The sequence below is a fragment of the Coptis chinensis genome, chromosome 1, assembly GCF_015680905.1.
Source record: "Coptis chinensis isolate HL-2020 chromosome 1, ASM1568090v1, whole genome shotgun sequence".
NCBI classification, from domain to species: Eukaryota; Viridiplantae; Streptophyta; class Magnoliopsida; order Ranunculales; family Ranunculaceae; genus Coptis; species Coptis chinensis.
Genome location: NC_141456.1, coordinates 64,538,067 through 64,558,568, shown reverse-complemented (window position 1 = coordinate 64,558,568; position 20,502 = coordinate 64,538,067). Strand labels below are relative to the sequence as shown.

Here is a 20,502-nt window from a genome sequence, read left to right as displayed (position 1 = left end):
AAAAACGACGTGCTCATATCGTTTGAGTGTTACTTAAGCACTCAAATAACGTGGCCATATCGTTTGAGTGTATACCAAAACGACTTGGCCATATCGTTTGAGTGTTACTCAAACACTCAAACGACGTGACCATATCATTTTAGTGTATACTCAAATGACTTGACCATATCGTTTGAGTGTATACGAAAACGACGTGGCCATATCGTTTGAGTGTATACGCAAACGACATAATGGGATCGTTTGAGTGCACACCCAAACGGCCTGAAGGGTTCGTTTTGGCGAGACCGGTTGAATTGGTTGCTGGGCCTGGGCTTTGATGGGAAACTTGTAATATGGTAAACTTGTAAAATTTCTTTTTTTTTAGGGGTTGCCCAATCCAATTTGATGAGTGCCCGATGGAATCACCTTGGTAAAATACAAATGTTGCACTTAGTCACTTACTACTACTTGGGGAACGGTATATTTAAAATCCCTATTGGACTTATAACGAGTTGAGACTATGTTCGCATGTGGCCACTTGCTTTTGCTCAACGGCCTTACACAGTAGTATATGAGTATATCTGTGCAAACAAATGAACAATGCACAATCGCTTATCTGCTTTGCATTGGAAGCTTTTTTCGAATGGGCCAGTGCACTCGAGGAAAAAAAAGATAAACGTATAAAACGATAACCAAGGCGATAGTTGTCAATATTTATTTATTGATATATCGCGATATCCCACGGGTTTTGAGGAACCACTCCCCACTATCGAGTAGGCTAATTTAGATCTCCTTTCTTTGATTATTTAGCCTTTCCTCCTTTATGATTTTAAAATTTATAAAACAACTATAAAATATTTATAGATACCCCCCTAATTTATAAAACAAGATACCTAATAATATCTTTCTAATTCAACCGGCAGTCTTTCTGAAATTAGAAATTGCAAACACCTACGTTTCCTTCCCAACTTTCCACATCAATTTCTCTGTATATCTAACGAACAACAATCTATTTTTAAAGGTACTTCACTTTATCGTTTTTTTATTAGTTTATGTTCGATTTTAAGTCATTGTTGTTGTTACTTGATTGATCTCAAGTAATTGATAGTCTTTGGTTTTCAATGAATGATCTTTGTATTAGCTGTTAGACTTGCCGCACATTAACAACCAACAATTTTCTTTTTGCAGATTTTATAGAAGATAATGTTCATCTCCATCTCCATCATTAATTGATTGCTCGTACAGTTTCATTCTTGTTTTGTACGTAAATCTCTTTATTTAAGTCATTTGCTTATAACGTGCTTGATAATGATGCTGATGTTTAAATAATTTTATTCAATTGTAATCACACAATTTTCTCTGAAGAAGATTGTATTGTTATTTGTGTCGTTCAATTTGTTGAAGTTGCCTTTGGAGGAAGTGAGTGATTTCATTCATGGTGGTGGTGATGTTGTTGTTTTAATTGCTGGATGGAGTGGGTACTGGATTGATAGACAATAAACATCAGGGGTAATGAAACTCTTTAGTTAATTTAATTAATATCCATGTTTTTAATTACCTTTAATTTCCAACTTTTGTAGACATTATTGTTGGTAGTTTCTATACAAAACGGTGAATGCCTTAATGGTACTATTTGATTCAAGTTGTTAAATTCTGAATGCTGATATAACCTCTTTTCGTTAGCTTCACAAAATTACTGTTATTCACGGCGAAAAAGCACACTTAGTAAGTTAGTAATAGTTGGGCGTACCGTACTTAGGGACTTGCTCTGTTCTATTTCTGTTTTCTTTAATTATTCAGTTTTGCCATGAATTAGGAATCTAAGTGTGAGGTCAGTGATCATGTTTAATAGCTATATGTTGAAGTTTCACCACATCTTTTATAATAATTTCTATAAGCACTACATATATATAATGAAAAATATTTCCAACTATAGTTCTATATGGTGTGTTGTCTGCGTAGGTTTTATATGTTCTTTGTTTTCCATATTACCAATGTACTCATTCCATAAGCAATAATTTTCTTTCAGTTTTTGTGAGCTTATTTGAAAGATGATCGCTTTTACTAATGATATGATTTTCTATTTAGTTGTTGTTGGGTGCTTTATTTTCCTTTAGCGAAATATTTATGGATTAAATAAAATTGGTAATGTCATCGTTACTAATGTGTTAAATTATTTTTATTGATGTCTATGACTGTTGTGTACCCTATGTATGTACGTGATACCACTTATGCATATGTAGTAATGTTAATCAATTTCTCTTATGAAAATGTGAATGGAATCTTTGGATACATGTAGCTTCATTTTTATTAGAAGACTTACTTCATGTAGTATTCAGTGTTGCTTGAAGATTTATTAGGTTTCAAGTTAAAATGTTTGTGTATTCTATTGGTAGTATATCTTTCTAAATTCACATGCTAATGTATTAATTAGAATGTATTGCAAAAAACTTAGTGTGATGACTCATGAAGTAAAAAACTTGAGGCTTTTTCGACTGGCTATTAACCTAATATATTTATTCTATGTTGGTTATATTTCCATGGTTAGAACCATTCTTACAGTGGTGTTGCTTTACCTGTATTCTTTGAGATTGTGTTCAGCCCATTGTTTCATATTTTGCTACAGGCTTTCTTGAGTATGATTTACTAATTAATGAGTAGCTTACTTAATTTGGTTGTTGAAGCTCAACCTTTTAGCCAATGTTGCACATTGTTTGATGGTTTACATGATTTAGGCCCAGTTACATGCATTTGTGAAGCTCTGAAGGCCAACTTGCCTGGTATCAACTTAGAATGATCTGGGAGCATTAAGTAGTTGATTGACACCAGCGCAAGTCTATTCCTCCGAGATTCAATTTTGCCTAGCTAGCTAGAAGATTTTGTTATGTTAACAAGTTATTTAATGTAGTGTAATTTCCAATTCTAATATTACAACAAGAGTTGTGGAGTTATCTATTGTTAGTGTGTTGTTGGTGATGTTGTTGTGTGTGGACACGTTACTTAATTTCCAAAAACCGGTGTGAAGCACGGTTTGCATTCTAGTTTTATACTAGGACACAAGCTACAATCTACTCTTTCGAAAAAATGTCATCAGTGAACCAAAATCCGATGAATCCAAATCAGTTAATTTTCAAGACTTATCAAAATTTGGCACAATGCATACAAACTCATGTCTCCCATTTCCTTGCTGACTCCCACCCTCCATCCTCCTCTAGTGACTCTCTCTCAAATCATCATCGCCCACTCTTCTCATTTTCTTCGTTACCATCATCAACTTCATCAGGTGATCTGAGTCTTATCGAATTCCCACAAGAAAAAAGTTTGATCAAGGTATCAGCTCACTCATCTGTTTTGGATACTAACTTGTGGAGTTTACATTGCATACAAACTGCTTAATATAGGTTCTCACTGAGATATTGCATTGCTCAACTTTTGATACTTGCGATTTCCAGGTATAGCTTGCTAAACCTGTGAGTAAAGAAGAGCTGGGAAGGGCTACTTGGACATTCCTTCACACTCTCGCAGCGCAGGTAAAAAAAACGAAAAGCTCACTCTCTAGTCTTTACTATGTTGCTACATGCTTAGACGTTTTTCTTATATCTCTTCCTTCCCTCATCCCTTAATTTTTTCAGTTTCCAAATCGTCCAACTAGGCAACAAAAAAAAGATGTAAAAGAATTGGTATGTTCATGGTTCTCTCCTTTTCTCTCTCTGTACACAATACACACATCATAAAATGATTCAAAATTTTGATTTTGTTACAAGACGTTACTTAGAAGAGCTCAGAAATACTGATACGAGAGTTGATTAATTGTGAACTTTGGGAATGCAGATGACAATACTATCTCGGCTTTACCCTTGCAAGGAGTGTGCGGATCACTTTAAGGAAGTGTTGAGGTACATCACTCTTTCCTTTTCTATGTCTCCTCAATACAATCATATAATGAGAAATATAAAGAATAGAAAACTGTGAAACTGAAATTTACTTAGTGTATCAAGATTACAAGCATCTGAGCGTATACCGTTTATTATTAAATAAAAATCACGAATTAGTTGAGCTGCATTTGGTATTGCTTGAAATGTAAAGATACCTTTCTTGAGAGTCTGGGGATATGCCACATTTAAAATCTCCATTGTAGTTTGGTTATATGTGATATATGGCTTTTAGATGCTACTATTGCTTGCTTGTTATGTTAGTAGATTTGTAAAGAGTAAACTGACATTGGATGTTGTACGTTATAGTATAGCAATATAGCATATGCTATTCTCTTGAGCAAAAATCTACTATAGGTAGAAATGCCAACTGCAGCCTTGCCAAATGATGTGTTTGACATTGCATGTGCGGAGCTATAAAAATCTACTATTGCATCTGACCTCTTTTCGCATCTTGTTAGAAGTGCCTGTTTGAAAACCTGTGTTGCCCACTAAAGAGTGAACCCCCTCCTCCTTTTCTTTTTGGGTTTAAGCTTACTCTTTGACTCTTGAAGTCATGTCAACGCAAATCCTACTATTTTCACTAATTCCCATTTTCTTACTTTCTATTTTTGATAGTGCAAATCCTATACAAGCTGGATCCCAATCTGAGTTCTCTCAATGGCTTTGTCACGTCCACAATGTTGTCAACATAAGGTAATTATGTTATTAAATTACTTTTTGCCATCCCACAGAATAGGTGGTAGTTCTAATTGATTTAGAAACTTTATGAATTTGTTGATGTGATTTATTTTGTTGTTTTAACAGCCTTGGCAAGCTTGTATTCCCATGTCAACGTGTAGATGCAAGATGGGGCAAACTCGAGTGCAGGGAACGTGCATGCTCAGAAACAGATAAGCAACAAGGGGTGACAGTTTCTGATTGTAATTGGTATTACTAATACGTAAATCGTATTTGACATTACTTTAAAAGAAATTTTTATTGTTTTTTTCTTCATTATATCATACCTATGAACCCACTGAATATTGTGCTATCCCCTGTAGTCCTGTACAAATGTGTTACACGTCCATAAAGGAAAACTAAGGGAATACATACCTTAAGTGATATATTCATAAGATCGCCTTATTTACTTAATTTCGAAACACCTCCCTCATGAAATTTAGAATAAGCCCCACTTTTATTAATATAATTTGAACAAGGTCCCTATTGTATTAATAATTTAGAAACACCTATCTAATGAGTAGCTCCTTATGTAATGAGTCTATGTTCTATATCCCCCCTATGGATCAAAAACTCTATGAGTTGATTAAAGGGGATAAGGATGGAAAAATGTATTTGCGTCTTTTGGCTTAATAAAGGTTGGGGTATCTTTAACCCCTAGTTACTTCAAAAAAAATATATATATAATTAGAAACACCTATCTAATGTCACTTAAATAAAATAATTACCCCCATTTTCCACATTGAAATTAAAACAAGTCCTATTTTATTATTGATAATTTAAAAGAACCTCCTTAATATCACTTAAATAACATAATTATATCCCATTTTGTTTTAAAAAAATAAATAAATGAGTCTCTCCTATATAATTACAATTACGATTTACAATTAGAATCCAAAGAAACCATGTTAACTATCGATCTAGAGGGGTGGGTGAGACTTAAGAAAACCGATGCGTATATATTAAAATATTTATTTGTCTGCCTGAAATAATAAAATCCCATATATGAAACACCTCCCTCACTAAATTTGGAATAAGCCCCACTTTTATTAATATAATTTGAACAAGGTACCTTTTTTATTAATAATTTAGAAACACCTCTCTAATATGCCGCTTAAATTAAATAATTACCCCCATTTCCCACATTGAAATGTAGGTAATTTAAGATCTCCTTATTTACTTAATTTAGAAAGACCTCTCTCACTAAATTTAGAATAAGCCCCACTTTTATTAATATAATTTGAATAAGGTCATTTTTTTATTAATAATTTAGAAACACCTCTCTAATGTCACTTAAATTAAATAATTACCCATATTTCCCACATTGAAATTAAAACAAGCCCTATTTTATTATTGATAATTTAAAAGAACCTCTCTAGCTAATATCACTTAAATAACATAATTATCTCCTATTTTGTAAAAAAAATAAATAGATGAGTCTCTCCTATATAATTACAATTACTATTTACAATTAGAATCCAAATAAACCATACTAACTATTGATCTTTAGGGACGGGTTTCAAGACTTAAAAAAACCGATACGTAGCAAGGTTTCAAAAAATAAATAGATGAATCTCTCCTATATAATTACAATTACCATTTACAATTAGAATCCAAAGAAACCATGGTAACTATCGATCTTGAGTGACGGGTTTCAAGACTTAAAAAAACGATGCATAGCAAGGTTTGCATACTTGTTTTCTATTAATCACACCGTTTATACCTTGATGAAAATAACGATAGACTTCCTCGTCAATATTAGTAATTCTAACATAGCTAATTAGGTGCGTGTTGATCTCTTGTATTGGTTAATGAACTTGAGACTTTCAGGTGGCATTCTTCTTTCAAAGGACTATTATTAGTTCTAGGGAGAATAGCTACAAGACTACAACACTAGTGAAAAATTGTATTATACTTTTTTTTTGTTTGAAAAATTAAGCTGAGGTTAAGGCAGACCCCACCTGTCTTATTGGCAAAGATAAAACCTTGCAAAACCCCCTTGAAAAATTGCATTATACATGGATTCAAGCTACCTTGAGCAGATGACATAATTTCCCATGATCAATTTGGTAAAATGTTCTTGTTACCTCTAGAAATGTTGAGGAGTTTTTGTTTCTTACATACCCCTTTAGTTTTTGGTTCTTACCCCTTGTTTTCTTCTTAAAAACCTTAATCCATGATTGTGTATGTAATTATGTATGTTCTTTGTTCATGAAAATACAAAAAAAAATGATAGTTTTTTGCCACTCACAAGTGTGCCATGCATGTGTATGTATTCTCATGTTTTTTTTTGCCAAAAGATAATTGATTAATAAATAAAATGAAAAGGTTACAAAGATTGACTTACAGTTCAGACTATGCTACTAGCATTATCATTGCTATTACAACCATTACTAAAGTACGTAGTGTGAGGGTTTTCAATCTTATGTAAGAAGTCAGGCTTCCCATTGACACTTGCTCTTTTTGTGTATGTAGATGAGATGATGGTCGTTGAACAAAAGAGAAGCGTATCAAAACCTAATTATCCCTCAATAAGTAAAGGATGAGTACGGTATCGTTCCACTTTTAAGTGTATGTTATGTGAAGAAACGAGAATTTGGAAAGGGGTTTGAGGGATTAAAAACTAATATTGTAGAGATTGTAGATACTAAACTAAGTTAAACTAACTAAACTATTGATAATTTATAAGAGAGGGAATTCAAGAGATTAGAATTCACCAATGCTTTTGATTCAATGACCTTTTGCTTCATGTTGTTCTCTAAGTAGACTACAATCGGGCAATCAAGCAAGTGTTGATGCCTTTTTGGGTGAAACATCGTTAAACAATTAACTCTACTTAAGGTTGTTCCTATGTTTATGTTACTAGTATCTTCTTTCATTTTATTTGAGCTTGGGCAGCTATTCAATGAATCACCATCTAAGGCAAACACAAGGAATACTTCCCTTACTCTAAAACACTACACAATTAGAAGAAAAGTAGAGAGTAATAGTATAATATTCAATTACAATAAATAAAACTCTATTCTAGCATTATATTCAATTCTGAATAAATAAAAGCATGTTACTAGCAAATATTCAATTGCAATAAATAAAACCCTAAACTAGCATGATATTCAATTGTAATAAATAAAAACCTTAATCTATACTTCCATCCCCTGGTGTGGGCAATGGAACTAATAACTAAAAACATAAATAATTAACCTGATTGAAGAACACCATGAACCAGAAGAATCATTAACCCTTAAGCCCTGGCTTCATCTCCTCCCTTGAAGGAGAAGATTAGCCTTCCATAAAGAAGGAAGAACACGAAGAACGAGAAGAAGAAGAGTTGAAGAACATAAGACTAGAAAGACTAATTTATTAAGACTCTCTGCCTCAAGTTCTGGAGACAAGAATATAAGTGAATTGGCCAATTACATGAGGCACTTAGGTCCGCTATTTATAGGGGTTACAATGAGTTCTAGAAGCATTCCAAACCGTCATTTGTTTCCTAATACAAATAGGTTTCTTTCAGAGTCCGACTTCGTCTTCAAAACTGAGAAGGAATTGGCTACAGTGTCCATTCATGCGTCTGGACGCATTATCCATGCGTCCCAGACTTAATCAATGCGTCACGGGCGCTTTCGATCTATCGTCCCGGATGCAATCAATGCCTCGGGCGCTCGATCCATCGTCCCGCACGCGTAAAGCCGATTTTCTCTCTTACGCTCTATCCTTCTATCCTCTTTTGCGGGCTTTGGTCAAAGCAATGAATCCTTTGGCCTTGGGCTTCCAAATAGACTTTAAAATAGGTCCAAGTCGCATATTTAATAGCTCCAATTCCTTGGCCTTCTCCATGATTGTCCACGGACCTCCCATGTGATCATTGATGCTCCGAATTGCTTCGTTTTACCCCATTTTCTCTAATATTCTACAAAACTCTCTTTTTCACCTGTAGAATCTTAAAACACAACTTATAAACACTATTAGTCCACTAAGATGGCTAAACAAGAGGCATAATCGAGGGTTAAATAGCACTTTTTGAGCACTTATTACAACTCCCAACTAGCCTTTTGCTAGTCTCTTAGCAAATAAGATAAAAAATAGATAAGTGATCAAAATCACATCCTAATAACAAAAATAAAATCCTAACTCATTTTCGCAGGCATCGCGATTGCATTTACCATATGCAACAAGGCTTTTTAAACCTTTAAGTTCTCCAAAAGGACGAGTTATAGTCTCGTGAGGGTTTTCAGGTGATATACCCACAAAATCAATCAATAGCATGTTCAAGAATGATAGTATTTTTCAGAGAGAGAAATTCCTTACCTACTTAGTGCTTACCCCAATAGACAGTCTCCATTGCTAACTACATTTCTGCAAAGACTCATAGATTATGATGGGAGATAGTAAAAATTGACAAAATTCTCAATCAAGGCTTATGTGTGTACTTAGTCAATCTCCTATACTCTCATATCCAAGAAACGGAATCCCTAGTTTACCATAGGTAGATAATCTCGACTTTCAATCCTCACCGGTCATACTCTCAGAAAAGAATCTCTCAGAAGATGGTCTACTATTTTACCTCATGTATGTGGGGAAAAGAATAATGCATACGAACATCCCACATACTACCTTGAAAAACAAACTTCTGAATAAAATTAGTCTCATGGAAAGAATGTCAATCACATATGAAGTGTCGGTCCTTCACACTTTAGCATCCTCTCACCTATTCTAGACTTAGGTACCATCTTGTAATGATAAGTCATGGGTTGTAACTTGGCTTGGGTATTGGTTTATGAAGGAAAGGTAAAAAGGATTCTAAGGTTGTTTCTAAAAACACTAAGGGTTTTGCTTCTTTCTTTGGAAGATTTCTTCAAATTCTGTATTGCAGAGAAAATTCTTCCTTTATCTTAGCTATTCCATCCATTCTGTTCAACTTTTTTTTTATTTTTTTATTTTTTTTTTTATTTTTTTATTTTTTTATTTTTTAACTCAGTGGTATATCCTTGATTAGTACTGGATATGCTTGTTTTCCACTAGCTTCTTTCACTTTGAACAGAATGATGGGATTCATTGTATCTTTCTGGTATTTCCTTGTAATCTTCCTTTTTTGGTCTTTCTTCCTCCTTGTGCCCCTCGTATTCTCAGAAACATATGGGTATGGCTGATAAAGATTTTGGTCATACTCCTTGTCTGGAGTTGGATGACGGGTAAAGGGTTTTATGAAAGAAAATGGTTTATTGTAAGGCTCAAAAGGGTTTAATATGATGGTCCTACTAGGTGGGATAAAGGCTGAATGGGTTCACTACTTGACTTATCAGTATGATACTCTGTTTCGAATAGACTACAAGACCTAATGGCTATCTCCCCAGTTGATGTCACCGTGATTAACCAAATCAACAAAATAATGAGACTATATTACAAATCGACATAAAGAATCGAAAGATGTTGAGTCACTAAGACTTCGGATTTTTCGTAAGAACTCTCCAAAGAATGGGTATAAAGCTTAAGTCTTACGGGCTAAGTCTAAAAATTCTACTTCCAGGTTTACTAGGGGTTTAAATCTCTCTTTCTAGCAAAAGTACACAAAAGCCCGACCAAGTATTATGGTGGTGCCTTGATAAAGAATTCTATCAATAAGAACTATGTCCCGAGCATAATAAATAGTCTAGCGGTAATGAAATCAATAATATCAACTATCTATCAAACTCAACACTACACTAAGCAGTATAGAATCTATCTCCCAGACTCATCATTAAAATTCATTTTTCTCATGGTGCTGATATAGAAACAAAAATATTTTAATTTTTGAAAACTAATTTTCGAAATTCATTTCTCAAGTACACCCTCCCCCTACTTATGCATGCATTGACCTCAATGTATAAAGAAGTAAATGAAATGGATGAGAAAAAGGTAGGATATTACCATTGATGCCGAATTTTTAGGTCTTTTTACGTCAGATCCCCAAGACGTAATGTATTATCAATTTGGAGTGAGGAGATCAGATTTTCTTACCCAAATCTGACGAATGTTTGGAGGACGAGGACGTCTCACCTTGTGGGTTGTTAAAAATACTCCTTGATATGCTGGAAAGATTATTGGTGAAGTTGCTTCTCTACCTTGAACTATTTCAGGTCTGATGATTGTGTGATAGGCCTTGTGGTTCCTCTGTGTAGAAGATTGATGAAAATCTTTCTTTCTAACAAGACAATAGTATCTGATGTGCCCTTTACCACCACAGTGATGATAATGGATGTCTGGCTGACTACTCGTATGGGCGATGGACCGTTTCACATACTTAATTTCGTCGAAAATAATGGTGTAGAAGAGGCTTCAACAAAGGCAATTCTTCTTATCAATATGGTCCACTTTCTGCTTGAAGACTCATTTCAGTTTCTAGATTACGTTGTTTTCCAAAACTTCTTTAAAAGATTTCTCTAGTAACTGATTTTTCTGGGTAGAAGTCTGTTGTTCATCTTGAAATGTAGAGTTCATCTTCTCAAGATATGATACTCTCTCTGCAAATTTTCCATTCTGCTCACTTAAATTCTGAATTTTCTGCATAGATTCTAAGAACATGGCTAGCAACGCCTCTGTGGTGGGGTTCTCAGGTTCATCACAATTTTCTGTAGATTGAGCACTTTCAATTGTATCTTCGAATGGGACGAATTCTTGTATCATACTATCAAGGAAGTACACCTCTCCACCTTCGGCTTCATCATAATCCTTATACAACAGGTGAAAGATATTTATGTCCATGGACATCTTACCAAAGTTGATCTTCATTTCACCGTTGTAACAATTTATCAAAGCTTTTGCGGTAGCGAGGAAATGTCGGCCTAGAATAATTGGTATTTTATCAAAGGCTTCCTGGGTGTCTATCACAATGAAATCCACTGGATAGTAGAAATCGGCTACTTGAACAAGAACATCCTCAACTATGCCTCTTGGAATCTTGGTAGAACGGTCAGCTAACTTCAATTTGACTTGTGTAGGCTTTAGGTTCTCCAGGCCCAACGCTTGGTACAAATGATATGGCAAGAGATTAACACTAGCACCAAGGTCTAAGAGAGCATTACCCGTGAATTTTTCTCCTATCTTGCATGATATTGTAGGACTTCCGGATCTTTGAGCTTTGACCGAGCTTCTGATGGATAATAGATGTTGTTTGTCCAAATTAGAAACGCCACTTTGGAACATGAGTACTTCTCTTTATGTTGCATGCATCCTTCAAGAATTTGGCATATGATGGCAACTGCTTGATCGCTTTGAAAGGGGATATTGATGTTATCTTTCTCAAATGCCTCCTTCATCTCTGAAAATTGCTTGTCCTTTTGCTTTGAGCAAAAAATATAGGAAAAGGTGCCTTTGGTACAAACACATCGAAGTAATGCGCTCTTCTTTTTCTCTTTGGCATTCTTGCATATCTTGTCTTGGTTGTCTTGAAAAATGGGAGTGGAAAGGATTTCCCCCACTTCCTTTTGAACTTCATTTGAAATCTTGACCAATTGCTCTGTAGCAATGTCATCATGAGAAGGTAAGTCAACCTTGTTGTCTATCTTCAATCCTGATCTAAGAGTAGTAATTGAGCTAACATGATCATGGAGGTGATCAATACTAGAAGTTGTCCCAATGTGGCATACATCTTCACTCTTCAATATTGGTTCCAATAAGCTAGGTTGAGTGGCTTGTGTCTTCTACGCACAAAGCGTTGGTGAGTTAATCGACCTTAGCCTCTAGAGACTCCATTCTATAACATTGACTTGCACGAGATTGCTGGAGATTGAAATGAGGCGTGCAAAGCTCTAGAACACTTTCAAACTTCGATTTTTCGTGATAGCAAAGTAATTGCATTCTCCAGGTTGGCGGTCGGCATAATTTCTCCTAGGATCGGTGCACTAACTCTCCACTTGTATTGAATTTTTCTTTGAGAGTATAACCGCTGTTGTTGAGGAACCAACCGTGAAGCTTGACTTGTCATGTGGAATATAACTTTGATCTTGAGAACACGGGGTCCAAAGATTCGCTTCCAATAATTACCTTGAAAGTTATTACCACCTTGGTTGGGCCTCAAATGAGTTCACATTGTACTCTCCAACCGATGCATGTTGATAGTAACCGGGACATTCTAGAGTTGCATGAGAAGTGTCCGAATAGACTTCGCATGATTGGCTAGCTTGCATGACCGGGAAAGATTTAGCTTGAGACTTGTTGATCTTGGAGGGATTCATGGAGAACCCGATTGAATTTCTTACTCGAGTTTCAATCTTGGTGGCCATCTTTGGCCAATGTAGACTTCAATTCTTGATCTGCTTGTTCATGTGCTTGGTAACCAAATTGCTTTGGCTCCCCTCCATGCTAGCGACATCCACGCGCTAGTAGTCCATTGTTGTGTTTCTTGACTAAATTCTCTAGAAAGTTGTAAGCTTCCTCTCCATCCATTGATGTAAACTTGCCTTTGTGCATTGACCAGTATCATCACGCTTGTTCATCATCGAGAGTCCTCGATAGAAAAAATGAGCAAGTGTGCTCTTATCATTACCATGATGTGGACATGAGACTAGCAGATTATTAAATTTCTCCCAGCTTTGATGATATTCTTGATCACTTTTCCTTTGAAATTGCTAATGGCTTGCTCGCATGGCATCCGTCTTACAGGGTGGGTAGAACTTGTTCATAAACTTTGTTCTCAACTTCTCCCAATTATCTATTGAATTGATCGGCCGTCATGCGCTTAACCATTCGGAGGCTTTACCTTCGGTGCGGAGAGCGGAAAAAGAATCAACTTGATACTCTCATCTTTGATATTCTCGGTTCTTGAAAGTTCGAGAGGGATCGATAGAAATCTGTTCATGTGAACATATGGTCAACATTATCCGAACCATTGAACTTTGGAAGCATTGAGATTACTTGATGCTCTAAGCTCAAACCGGTTAGCTTCGTTTTACGGAAAAACAATACCGGGTGGGTCTCTAATGATTGGCGAATAAAAATCGCCGGCTTCTTCCTCTCTGCGTGCTTGCATGGGTGTGATAGCCCGGGATTATTGGTGTCCATAACACCTCCATCATTCGCGTCGGCCATTATATCAATCCCGTCTAGTATTCTTGCTATCACGAAGATGATGAAAACTATCCTACTATGCTTGAATGCAATTAAACTAATATGCAACTATTCTAAATTATACTAATATGCAAAACTACTTTCCTTCAACCTGGGTTGGGCTTTACAGACTAGTATCTCGCCCGTTGTCTAAAGCTGTCTCTTCTAGGGTTATGGTGAATCACTTGGATTGCTTAAGTACCACGTCCCACATACGATAGTCTGTTTGTCAAGATTCAGACAAGAAACACTAGAGTTTGATGTTTCGCTGTGTTGGCTTACAACTTCAATTGTTGAAAAGGTCCTAAATGCAATTATACTAGAAAGCAATAAAACTATGATGCAACTATACTAAGAAAGCAATAAAACTAAACTACGATGCAACTATACTAAGAAAAATAAATAGAATGAAGATTCGACTAACCTGGATGGTAGATCTTGTCTTCGAGATGTCCTTTAAGCTTCTTTCTTTTTCAAAAGGATGGATGATGTGGCTAAAATTACCTCAAGATCCAAAATTCTAATCTTGAAAGAAAACGTTAAACATAAACAACTTAAAATGGCAGCGGCGCCATTGACACTTGCTTTTTTTGTGTATGTAGATGAGATGATGGTCGTTGAACAAAAGAGAAGCGTATCAAAACCTAATTATCCCTCAATAAGTAAAGGATGAGTAGGGTATCGTTCCACTTTTAAGTGTATGTTATGTGAAGAACAGGACTGGAAAGGGGGTTTGAGGGATTAAAAACTAATATTGTAGAGATTGTAGATACTAAACTAAGTTAAACTAACTAAACTATTGAGAATTTATAAGAGAGGGAATTCAAGAGATTAGAATCCACCAATGCTTTTGATTCAATGACCTTTTGCTTCATGTTGTTCTCCAAGTAGACTACAATCGGGCAATCAAGCAAGTGTTGATGCCTTTTGGGTGAAACATCGTTAAACAATTAACTCTACTTAAGGTTGTTCCTATGTTCATGTTACTAGTATCTTCTTTCCTTTTATGTGAGCTTGGGCAGCTATTCAATGAATCACCATCTAAGGCAAACACAAGGAATACTTCCCTTACTCTAAAACACTACACAATTAGAAGAAAAGTAGAGAGTAATAGTATAATATTCAATTACAATAAATAAAACTCTATTCTAGCATTATATTCAATTGCAATAAATAAAAGCATGTTACTAGCAAATATTCAATTGCAATAAATAAAACCCTAAACTAGCATGATATTCAATTGTAATAAATAAAAACCTTAATCTATACTTCCATCCCCTGGTGTGGGCAATGGAACTAATAACTAAAAACATAAAGAACTAACCTGATTGAAGAACACCATGAACCAGAAGAATCATTAACCCTTAAGCACTGGCTTCATCTCCTCCCTTGAAGGAGAAGATTAGCCTTCCATAAAGAAGGAAGAACATGAAGAACGAGAAGAAGAAGAGTTGAAGAACATAAGACTAGAAAGACTAATTTATTAAGACTCTCTGCCTCAAGTTCTGGAGACAAGAATATAAGTGAATTGGCCAATTACATGAGGCACTTAGGTCCTTTATTTATAGGGGTTACAATGAGTTCTAGAAGCATTCCAAACCGTCATTTGTTTCCTAATACAAACAGGTTTCTTTTAGAGTCCGACTTCGTCTTCAAAACTGAGAAGGAATTGGCTACAGTCATTGTCACCAAATACGGGTTTAAAACGCGTTTAAAACCCGAGATATTGCCAAGACGTCTGGTTCCAGTTTAAAACCCGGGTTTTTCAACAAAATGCGTTTTAAACGTTTTAAACCCGTTTTAAACGATTTAAACCCGTTTTAAACGTTTTAAACGTTTAAAACCCGAGATTTTGAAAATCTCCCGTTTAAAACTTTTTTTTTTTTTTTTTTTTTGCTAGAAAAGAAAAGGGTTTTGGAGTTTACCTTTTTGAAGAGTGGGCGTTAGATTGACTTATTGAGACCGTTCTATTTTGCTTTAGACTATTAATAATTAATTAAAAATTTTAAAGTTATTAACTTATTTGTAGTACTTAATTATGCCATTATGGTTGGTAATTAGTAGTATCTTATTTTGAATAGTGTTTTGGCACTGAATCTAAAACTTCTAGTATTTGGATGAGTAATGATAATTTGATACTTTCATGTATTTGAATTTTCTTTCATTTGTATTATTATTATTTTTATTTTATGTGTCTATTTTTTTTTCCCACTTTTATAGAAAATCAAACTCCTTATCTATTATATTATTTATCATCGGTTTTTACCGTTTCTTTTACGTATTATACGTATTATACGTTTTAAACCCGTTTTACCGTTTTAAACCCGTTTTTTATGCCCCACGTTTTTTTACGCTTTTTTTTCCGTTTTTTTCCCGAGACGTTCCGTTTAAAACACGAACTAAGTTTTTTTCAAGTATACCGTTTTAAACCCGTACCGTACTTGGTGACAATGGCTACAGTGTCGATTCATGCGTATGGACGCATTATCCATGCGTCCCAAACTTAATCAATGCGTCTGGACGCTCGATCTATGCGTCCCAGATGCAATCAATGCGTCTGGACGCTCGATCCATGCGTCCCAGACGCATAAGCCGATTTTCTCTCTTCTGCTCTATCCTTCTATCCTCTTTTGCGAGCTTTGGTCCAAGCAACGAATCCTTTGGCCTTGGGCTTACAAATAGACTTTAAAATAGGTCCAAGTCGCATATTTAATAGCTCCAATTCCTTGGCCTTCTCCATGATTGTCCACGGACCTCCCATGTGATCATTGATGCTCCGAATTGCTTCGTTTTACCCCATTTTCTCTAATATTCTACAAAACTCTCTTTTTCACCTGTAGAATCTTAAAACACAACTTATAAACACTATTAGTCCACTAAGATGGCTAAACAAGAGGCATAATCGAGGGTTAAATAGCACTTTTTGAGCACTTATCACCCATCCCACCACATGTTTGTATCATTAGGAAGAGTTGCACCAAACTTCAAGAGGCAATAAGCACCAAAGTTTTTCTCTCTCCAAGTAGATGTAACATGCATTGATACACTCTGCATGCTATTTGAGGACATTCCATAGTGCCTTGAGCTTCAAATGCATCCTGTCAAACTGAAAGACAAGTGCCATTGAAGATGAGTCAGTCTCTACCCATATACGTAATATCAAGGTTTGTTGTAATTTCCCACGAGAAAACTACACAAATAATAGGGGACTTTGTGGAACACTGTGAGGGAGTAGTATTCACATCCAATGAATACCACACACGTGTCCAGCACAATTATAAATATCGCATCGACCTCACATCATCAGCTCACTTCATAGCGACTCACATCATCAGCTCGCACACCCGATCTAAGGTATTCGTTCTCCGAGCTCGCTCTAGAGTAGCTCAACTCGCACACCCTCATGCAGAACGTTCCACCTAGTGACATCATCCATTATCCAGATGCAATCATTATCAGAGCCGTACTGACACAACCCAACCACTCCCCATCATTGCAAACTTCCTACCACCACCAATCCTACACGCATCCCTGATCTCAACCACACATCTGTACTCATCAGTACACGTGTAGCGCAGATTTTCACGCTTAATAGCTATAAATACCCTTCGCTGGAACTACGTCAAACCTGATTCTTCTCTCCCCCCAGAATCAAGAGAAGATACGTAGGCAGTTCGCTCATCAGCGAACTCGGTCTTTCCTAAATCCAACCCCATTCTCTTTCCTCCCTTGTATGTAAAGGAAAGCTAAAACACACCTTTACATTGGCGCCGTTTGTGGTCTCGATTTCTTGAGAAACCACCTAACCAATCCCAAAACTACAAAGATAGATTCTTAAGCCCACGAAGCATGGAAAGGCTCAAAGCTCAAGTCCAGAGTTTAGTCGGTCAACTAAGCACAATGAATGGGTAATTACCCTGCTCTGGCGGGAAAAGTCTCCAAATTAACAGTTTTTTGTTCTAATTTCTTTTGAATATTAGTTCGATCTAGTGCAGGTCAATCAAGCTCCAATGCACACTGGGGGACTAGCCACAACCATCTCTGGACTGGGGCTCATTGTTGCCATCTAAACAAGTTCAATTCTGTTATTATGATCCATGCATCTCCAAAATTACTACTATTAGTCCGTACTAACTCTTTGGTGCTAGCTCGCATTTTTACAGGTCAATGAAGCTCCAAAACTGGGGCTAACTATAGTCACGCCAATTCAAGGCTACCTATTGATGAGGATCTCCAAAGCAGGATGCCCACAGACTCACTCGGGTCACAACACCCAGCTGAATATAGCGCTCACTCAAGCTCAAACGCTACATAGCGTCACCACTTCTCTCCTATTATCAAGACCCTAGAGGTCGCCCTAGCTCCTATTGGCAAGACCCCAGAGGTCGCCCTAGCTCCTATTGGCAAGACCCCAGAGGTCGCCTCCGCTCTTGTTATCAAGACCCAAGAGGTCGCCCCAGCTCCTATTATTAAGGCCCCAAAGGTCGCCCAAACTCCTGTTGGCAAGACCCCAGAGGTCGCCTCTGCTCTTGTTGCCAAGACCCCATAGGTCGCACCAACTCCTGTTGCCAAGATCTCCATTCCTCCGGTCGAGAAACAATCACCCGAGACCAACTCCGCTGAAGTCGCTTCATTTTCTACAGCAGTTCAGCATGAGGAAACCACTTACAGCTCGTTCTCTACAGAACAAAACACTCTCAGGAGTTCAAACGTGCTCAAGCACAAAACGCTCTTTTGAGCTCATAGGCTCCATAGCCTCTCCAATTCTCACTAGTTGAGGACCTATACTTCTAGGATCAACTCAGTGCAAACGCTCTCCGTGAGCCATATGATTTTTTAAGCTAACACGCTCTCAGCGGACAACACGATCTCCAGGAGCAACACGCTTTCTTAAGCTAATACGCTCTCCACGAGCAGCACGCTCTCTTGAGCTCATAGGCTCTATAGCCTCTCTAATTCTCACTAGTTGAGGACCTATACTTCTAGGATCAACTCAGTGAGAACGCTCTCCGTGAGCCATACGCTTTCTTAAGCTAATACGCTTTCCGCAAGCAGCACGCTCTCTTGAGCTCATAGGCTCCATAACCTCTCCAATTCTCACTAGTTGATGACCTATACTTCTAGGATCAACTCAGTGAGAACGCTCTCCGTGAGCCAAACACTTTCTTAAGCTAACACGCTCTCCATGAGCAATACACTTTCTTCAGCTAACAGGTCCCTTGACCTATGCTCTCTTGAGTTACCATACTCCATAGCCTCTACAGTTCTTACTAGTTGATGACCTACACCTCTAGGATCAACTCAGCTAGAACGCTCTCCATGAGCAGCACGCTTTCTTACGCTAACAGGTCCCTTGACCTACGCTCTCTTGGGGCCTACCACACGATCATTTGGCTTACAGAAACGCCATCCGACCTACCAAACGGTCACTCTATCTAAACCAAGGAACAACTCAACGTTGGAGCAACCACTCAGTCTACTGAAGCACCACCCGACCTACCACACGATTATTCAGCTTAAAGAAATGCCACCCGACCTACCAAACGGTCACTCTATCTAAACCAAGGAGCAACTCAACATTGGAGCGACCACTCAATCTACTGAAACGTCACCCGACCTACCAAACGGTCACTCAGAGAACATCTCCCCGATGAGCTCAAGACAGCTCACTTCATAGTGAACCAACAGTCTCTCTGTGAGATCACCTAGCCGTTCCGAATAGGTCGCCCGAATACTTATTCACGAATTGCCACCATCAGAGAAGGCAAACGATAACCAAGAAGACTAGAAAAACATACTCTATTCTCCATCCGCTGGGGCTGGATCGACCCCTTCCGTGAGACACCCAGATCTACTCCATCTTCCTCCACGCTCTCCAGAAGAGACCACTCTATCTACCTTAGGCTCTACGCCTCACACGCTATCTTCTCCACTCTCCCCAACCACACCAAATCATCCTTACATGAACTACGTTTGACTTGATTCAGGTTCCCCCAGGGAGAGCTTGATACGTAGGCAGTTCATCCTGAACGAACTCAGTCGAAACCCATCACAAATTCCGTAAAACGAGGTAGTTACTATTTCCGTTCACAATTACTCGCTTCCTCACATGTGCTAAACACGTGCTATCGTTCTCTCTTAACAGATCGCTCTGCTGTACAAAGCGACCTACTGAGAGGGGGCTATGTGAGGGAGTAGTATTCACATCCAATGAATACCACACACGTGTCCAACACAATTATAAATATCGCACCGACCTCACATCATCAGCTCGCTTCATAGCGACTCACATCATCAGCTCGCACACCCGATCTAAGGTATTCGTCCTCCGAGCTCGCTCCAGAGTAGCTCAACTCGCACACCTTCATGCAGAACGTTCCACCTAGTGACATCATCCATTATCCAGATGCAATAATTACCAGAGCCATACTGACACAACTCAACCACTCCCCATCATTGCAGACTTCCTACCACCTCCAATCCTACACGCATCCCTGATCTCGACCACACATATGTACTCGTCAGTACACGTGTAGCACATATCTTCACGCTCAACAGCTATAAATACCCTTGGCTGGAACTACGTCAGACCTGATTCTTCTCTCCCCCTAGAATCAAGAGAAGATACGTAGGCAGTTTGCTCATCAGCGAACTCGGTCTTTCCTAAATCCAACCTCATTCTCCTTCCTCCCTTGTATGTAAAGGAAAGCTAATACGCACCTTTACAAACACCTTTTTGAGGCCCGCGACGGACGCACAGAAATCTCATACTACGCTTATCATCCGG

At 37.5% G+C, this 20,502-nt stretch overlaps 1 long non-coding RNA gene and 1 pseudogene across 2 annotated transcripts; both read left to right on the top strand.

The window, feature by feature from the left end:
• Positions 1-870: 870 nt before the first annotated feature.
• On the top strand, positions 871-1,778 carry LOC147524939 (uncharacterized). The gene is made up of 3 exons (XR_015220931.1): positions 871-1,000; positions 1,168-1,239; positions 1,384-1,778. It is a non-coding gene; the product is annotated as an uncharacterized LOC147524939 (long non-coding RNA).
• A 279-nt stretch (positions 1,779-2,057) lies between these two features.
• On the top strand, positions 2,058-5,045 carry LOC147524938 (FAD-linked sulfhydryl oxidase ERV1-like; annotated as a pseudogene). Its single transcript, XR_015220930.1, has 6 exons — positions 2,058-3,309; positions 3,432-3,509; positions 3,612-3,659; positions 3,811-3,875; positions 4,530-4,607; positions 4,719-5,045. The product of XR_015220930.1 is annotated as an FAD-linked sulfhydryl oxidase ERV1-like (transcript).
• The last annotated feature ends 15,457 nt before the right edge of the window (positions 5,046-20,502 follow it).